This window comes from Botryllus schlosseri, chromosome 9, assembly GCF_051294905.1.
Source record: "Botryllus schlosseri isolate E-star chromosome 9, Bs_hap1, whole genome shotgun sequence".
Taxonomy (NCBI): Eukaryota; Metazoa; Chordata; class Ascidiacea; order Stolidobranchia; family Styelidae; genus Botryllus; species Botryllus schlosseri.
The window spans coordinates 7,443,643-7,449,767 of NC_137244.1; the positions used below are offsets into that span (position 1 = coordinate 7,443,643).

The 6,125-nt window shown below is 38.5% G+C and overlaps 1 long non-coding RNA gene across 1 annotated transcript; it reads right to left on the reverse strand.

Moving 5' to 3' along the window:
• Positions 1-2,072: 2,072 nt before the first annotated feature.
• LOC145447407 (uncharacterized) lies at positions 2,073-4,597 on the reverse strand. The gene is made up of 2 exons (XR_013917554.1): positions 3,285-4,597; positions 2,073-2,264 (listed from the first exon to the last, which is right to left on the reverse strand). It is a non-coding gene; the product is annotated as an uncharacterized LOC145447407 (long non-coding RNA).
• Positions 4,598-6,125: the final 1,528 nt, after the last annotated feature.

Below are 6,125 nucleotides of genomic sequence, written 5' to 3' on the forward strand. Positions count from 1 at the left end.
GCTATTGCACTCGCAATAATAGCTCCCAGGAACGTTGATGCATGAAGCGTATGGATGACAATCTAGAAAAGGATTTACCAATTACCAAAATATTGGACTAAGGGAACAATTCAAATTATGCATCGAGCAGATGCAGATCATAATGGCTGGAGGTAATATAAATTCAAACATTTATGACCGAAGCAGCACTTCGCCAGGCTTCCAAAATCGTCGGTCTTGGGTCTCTACAGGGTAATCAACCAACTTATGGAGGCCTCGCGCCCAGCCCCCCCCTGAACGGCAAGTTGACAGCCCCAGTTCATTGTTGTGAAATAGCACCGTGTATACTTTATCTGGTCGCCCGCAGCGCGACAAAATCGATATAAAAAATTCATTCATTTAAATTTTTAGATATTTCTATATATTTTTATCCTCTTTCATTCCACGTGATCAGACTCACAGGTAGAGTTGATGGAGGTTGCGTCTTGGGTGTAATGTAGGTCACAATATTACTACAAAATTTAAATAACTATACATGTACGCCGTACGGCATGGGTAGGCACATTTTTTAGCTCGCGGGCCGCACTATATAAAATTGGGATACCAAGCCAAAATTCAATATTGGTATTTCATTATACAGTGAACGACAACATGGAAGTGATATAATATAATATATGCGTATTTGTATATTTAAAACAAACCAAACGTTGATTTGATGAAAACGTACACGCGTCAGAAACGTTGACGAGAATTTACTAGCTTGTTGTCCTCATTGTCAAAATTAGGGATGAAAGTCGGTTTCCCTATTTTTAGAACTGGAGGTAAATTTGAGTCTGTGAGCAGCAATCTGTTCATAGATTTGCTGATCGTACTTTTGATTTAACTCCAAGACACACAATGCTGACAGCATCATAACCATGTTACCTTTAGATGCGCTTCTACAATATATAAATATTAGAAATATAAATACTCCTACACATGCAACGGACCAATCAATCAAACACAATCGCAAATAAGGTTTTTCCAAGTGCACCAATCTAACATCACACTCGCGAACAGAATTAAGTAATTTACGTTTCACTTTATGTGATGTTTAACAATTGAAACCTTTCAAAAAGCATGTGCCGTGTGGTCGGGCTATCGTGACATCAATGAAATGAAAAAATAGTATGGTAAGAATATAATTTATCATTGTTATGGTGAAATATATATTAGGAAAAGGTTTAATCAATTACCCACAGTAATTTGATTTTTAGTGCGCATTTATCAATAATTTTATGTTTCTTGAGCCGTTCGCGGGACGCACAAAACGGTGTTGCAGGCCGTAGTTTCCACACCCCTGATCTACGGGGAGTGTTGTTATTAATTACTCTGTTGCATGTTGTTATTTCGTGACCTATCAATGGCTAATAGCTATATATAGTCAAAAGATATTCGATCGCTAAACCGTACCAGGCTAAACATAAAGAAAACCTCTTTCGATTCCAATAAGTTTACATATCTTCAGGCGGTGCATCATTTGCGAAGATTGCCAAGACAGGACTAGTAAACGCCGGCCATTAAAAATACCTATATACACAATAGACAATTGGACAAATACATCTATCGAAGGTCCCGGCCAAGGTTTTCTCGCCGCAGATGTTTTTGACGGCACACTTCGCGGAGTCTCAATGTTGGAGGAAACTCCATATGCCTTGCACTGTTAAAAATATTCTATGCCAAATTACTGGTCTGGTCCTGGCAGCAGTTTTACGACTCTGAGACCGGTAAATTTGAATAATATTTTCCCGTAAATATTATTGGCCGTAATTTATTTTTACAAAGACTGACTGTTAAATTTTTTACGGAAAATCCCCGTTACCTGATGTAACGGAAAACGGCTGTAATACCAAGTTACTGGTCTGGTCCAGTGCAGCAGTTTTACGCTGATGAGACCAGTAAATTCGAAATAACTCTCCCCGTAATATGATGTTACATATGCTGACCGTAAGAAATTTTACGGAAAATTTCCGTAACTAAAGGTAACAGAAATCTGCTGTAATATCAATATACTCGTCTGGTCCCTTGCAGCAGTTTTACGTTCCTGAGACCAGTAAATTTGAATCAGGTTTATTTGGTGCGGGAACACGTAAAAAAAAGTAAGTGTGGATAATGACGAAAATCCAGTCTTTCTTGTGGAGATCATCAGTCAGCAACTGCCTGAATGAAGAGCGCTTCATCAAAACTTCAGCAGCAGTTGAAGGACTGTACTTTGGGCCATGCTCTTTTGTAGGTTCTTCTATAATCTGAACAAAGATTATGCTGTCATCAACACAGTTACAATTTGAAAACTTTGAGACGCTATAGTATGACATACTGCGACTTTTCATATTCTTGTCAATTTCTCGAATAATGATGGCCTAGGATAGCGGTTTCGAACATAAGGCCAGCAGGCCGCATGCGGCCTACGAAGCAATTCTGAGTAGTTTGAAAAACCCCTGTATTACCCAGCGCATTTTCTAACAAATGTTGAGATATTATTGTAAGAAATACTTCCCGCAAGTCCACAAATGTCAAGATCATAGACCGTGATATAATTATCCGACAGTGGTGTTATAGTTTTACTCTAGTCACCATCGGGAACAAGTTGGTGATACTGACATCCAATTCCCAAAACTCTAAAAAGTGCACACTGAGTTCATATTTTTATGAAGAAATGTGCCAAAAAGTAGTTATTCGTGAAGTGAAAAAAAACTGTTATATGCATGTCGCATGGAGAATATAATAGTTATAAAAAATACAATTCAAATATATTTGGTCCCACTGCTGTATCACTTCTACTCAAAGGCCCCAGACAGACAGAGAAACTCGAATGACGATTAATAATGAGCCAAATTCTAACGTCTGCGTTTACCATTAAATCACTTGTGTTCTTCAAAGCGCATACGATGAGTTAACGGCAGATTACGAATAAAACAAAGGAAGCATACAAATATGTCAGCTTATTCCGTCGTTAGAGTCAGTGTTTCAGCGGTTGAATTCAAACGATCAATCTTTGAATTTTTGCCAAAATTCCGTTGTTTGCGAGTAAAGGCGCTGCTAGAATATATCCATATGATATGATCGTGAATGTTATGCAATATAGCAAAATGTATACAGGATTGATAATAAACTATTCAAGCGAAAAGTAAGGTCGGGTGTTTTGATGTACCGTAACATTTTCGAATGATTTGACTGATCCGGCCCGCGAACGGTTTGAAAGTTTGAATCCGGCCAGCGACGCAAGTTGAGTTTGATACGGATACCCATGGCCTAGGACTTCGTACCCGAATCATCTTTTCCAGCGTGATTGCAAACTTTTCTGGCAATATTCCTTTGCATCGCACGTCCAATGTATTTCGCACGGCATCGTGCTAGAAGCGAGAGGCGAAATGATCCCTTTCTATCACATAAGCATTCGACGTCATGATTCATAATGCCATACCGCTTCCATTTTCGTGTAGTTCAATGTCAGAAAATGTAATAGATTCTTATAAGCCATCGCTTCTGTTCACCAGTAAACTGTAACGAAAATACATACGTCTTCAGAAACAGGACTGTGAATAACTTGCCAGATTTGAGCTCGGATACTGCTATACCTACAATCTCTGCTATCAACACCTGCAATATTCTAAAGCTAGAGTTAAGCTGTGGCTTCGAAACCCTCAATATCTTACAGCAACGCATCTTGTTATTATCCAATACGAAAACATCGCGTCGATATAATATCTATCTCGGAACATTCAGCCGCACGTGCTAAGGCTCAGATATGTCTGACGTCTGACGCCACTATGTCTGGAATATGTATGACGTCACAATGTACTGTTCGCTCGAGCAGCTACGAATTCATGATCAAACAATTCATAAGACCATTCGCGGAAAAAAGGTAAAGGACGTCTACTACTCTCGTCGCAATGGCAAAGGAGCATGGCGGCTATACGCTAGCTCCAGTGTTTCGATATATAGTTTGCATCATACATGCGTTAAGGAGTCTACAATGGTGGCAGAACTGGTCCAACAGATAATTACGCAAAAGATCATACCTGCAGTAAAACTACATAATATACCGAATTCGCGTGGCATACTACTGTTGCTAGACCTTGATGTATCAAAGGATACTATTTATAAATCGATATAAACGATGGTATCAGTATCTGCAATGCCCAAATGTTCGGATACCATTCACCGATTAGCATTCAGCACGGCCATCGATGTCGTAATTTGCTTGATGATTGAAACATGATGTAATGACGAAAATCACAAATATATGTCCATAATAATACCGTAAGCGTGTGAAATGATCGAATTGTAAGTACGATAGCAATGTTGCAAATAATGATTATCCAGTAAATCGCTTTTACGAATGCAAAAGTAAATCCGGAATACTGATTATCCAGTAAATTGCTTTTACAAATCAGAAAGTAAATCTGAAATACTGGTTATCCCGTAAATTGCTTCTACGAACTTAATGTGTAATTTTTTTAACCTTTAAAAACAAGTAAATTTACTTTTGACGTGCCCGTATATTAAATTAACGGGCATTTACCGTTAATATAACTGACGGGACTAATTTACCGGTATAATTTGGGTAAATCTACGAATATTTCTAAGAGTGTGGTGTGTCGAGGATCCGTTAAAAATACAGCGAAAATTCCGTTTAAAGAATGAAAAACAATCTTTGGTAAAATATACAAACTTTTATACAAGATCTGCGAGACTTAACACATAAATTATTAGTACGGTTGTAACCAAGTCACAACGTTTCGAGACACAGGTCAATTTTACTTTTATAGATTTTACCAGGGTTGTAATGACTCGAGTCAATTTTTGAATTAACCGGACTTGAACTAGAGTCGTTGCGTACTCGACCAAGTCGTGGCGAGACGGCATATAGTGGTATAAATCCACCACTATAACACCAATGGTTTGTGGGTTCGAGGCAGACTGAGGTCGACTCCAAAATTCCTACCAAAATGTTAGAGGTTTATTTAGGCTCATCCTCGCCATCTCATCTGCGTGAGCGGTGTATTACAAAAGTCCAGAAGTGGGCCGTGCTACAAATATGCAGTTACGGAATAAAAAATAGGGAATATCGGACAGGTGTAACTGACCATTGTAGTCGACAAACACCATGAATACATGAATATACCATGAACAACGACTCGACCAAGTCATTTGACTCGAGACTCGAAAGTCCAAGACAGGTATTTCATTACAATGACGAACAATAGTAAGCTACCACAATAATGGTATTTCGTCTATCAGTACTGATTTTTGTAGTATAGCGCCAGTAACTGTGTAACGTTAGGAAATTTAGTATATTATGAATGCGATACATTCTATATCAACAGAGGTGGTCAAAGTAGTCAAGAAAGCTACTCAAGTAGAAGTAGGAGTAACGATACAAAAATCTACTCAAGTACGACTAGTAGTTATTTTAAAAGCAGCCTAAATGTACTTTAAGTAGAAGTAGAATTGACTGACTTTAAATATACTCAAGTAAGTAAGTAGTTGTGGAAACGATAGTAATTCGTTGGCATAGACCAGGGGTGGCCAATTATTTTTTCCGCGGGCCGAATGAGAAGTAAAAAACACGTTGGCTGGCCGAGTGAAAAATGTTAGTTATATTCTGCAGCGTATTGTAATTTTATTCCTAAATTACATTGTCAATAAATGCTTCTCAGTGAATGTGTTGATGTTAGGTAATGAGAAACTGACATTTAATTAAAAAATATCTATTTGCCGTCATGATTCGAAACAATGTTAAGCATGATACATTTTCAACTCTATTTAAACCCGCATCCACGTTCTACTATTAAGACACTAAAACAGTGGTTCTCAAACTTTTTTAGGCACGCCACCTTTGTGATAGTGAAAAATTTCGCGCCCCCTTATCATGATATCACGAGATATTAAAAAGAGCAACCAGAATGCTAGCAATCCCAATGGATAGTTTGATGGCATGGAAGGTGATGGCTGTTGATGAGAGAATTCTGGAATATCAAAGTCGGACAATGTACAGAGCAATAACTATGAGCTGGGGGATAAATCTCACCCAGCGCGAATTTTTTTTCCCATTTAACCTCGGTTTCGCGCCCCGTTCAGATGCTTTCGCGCCCCCGGTTCGA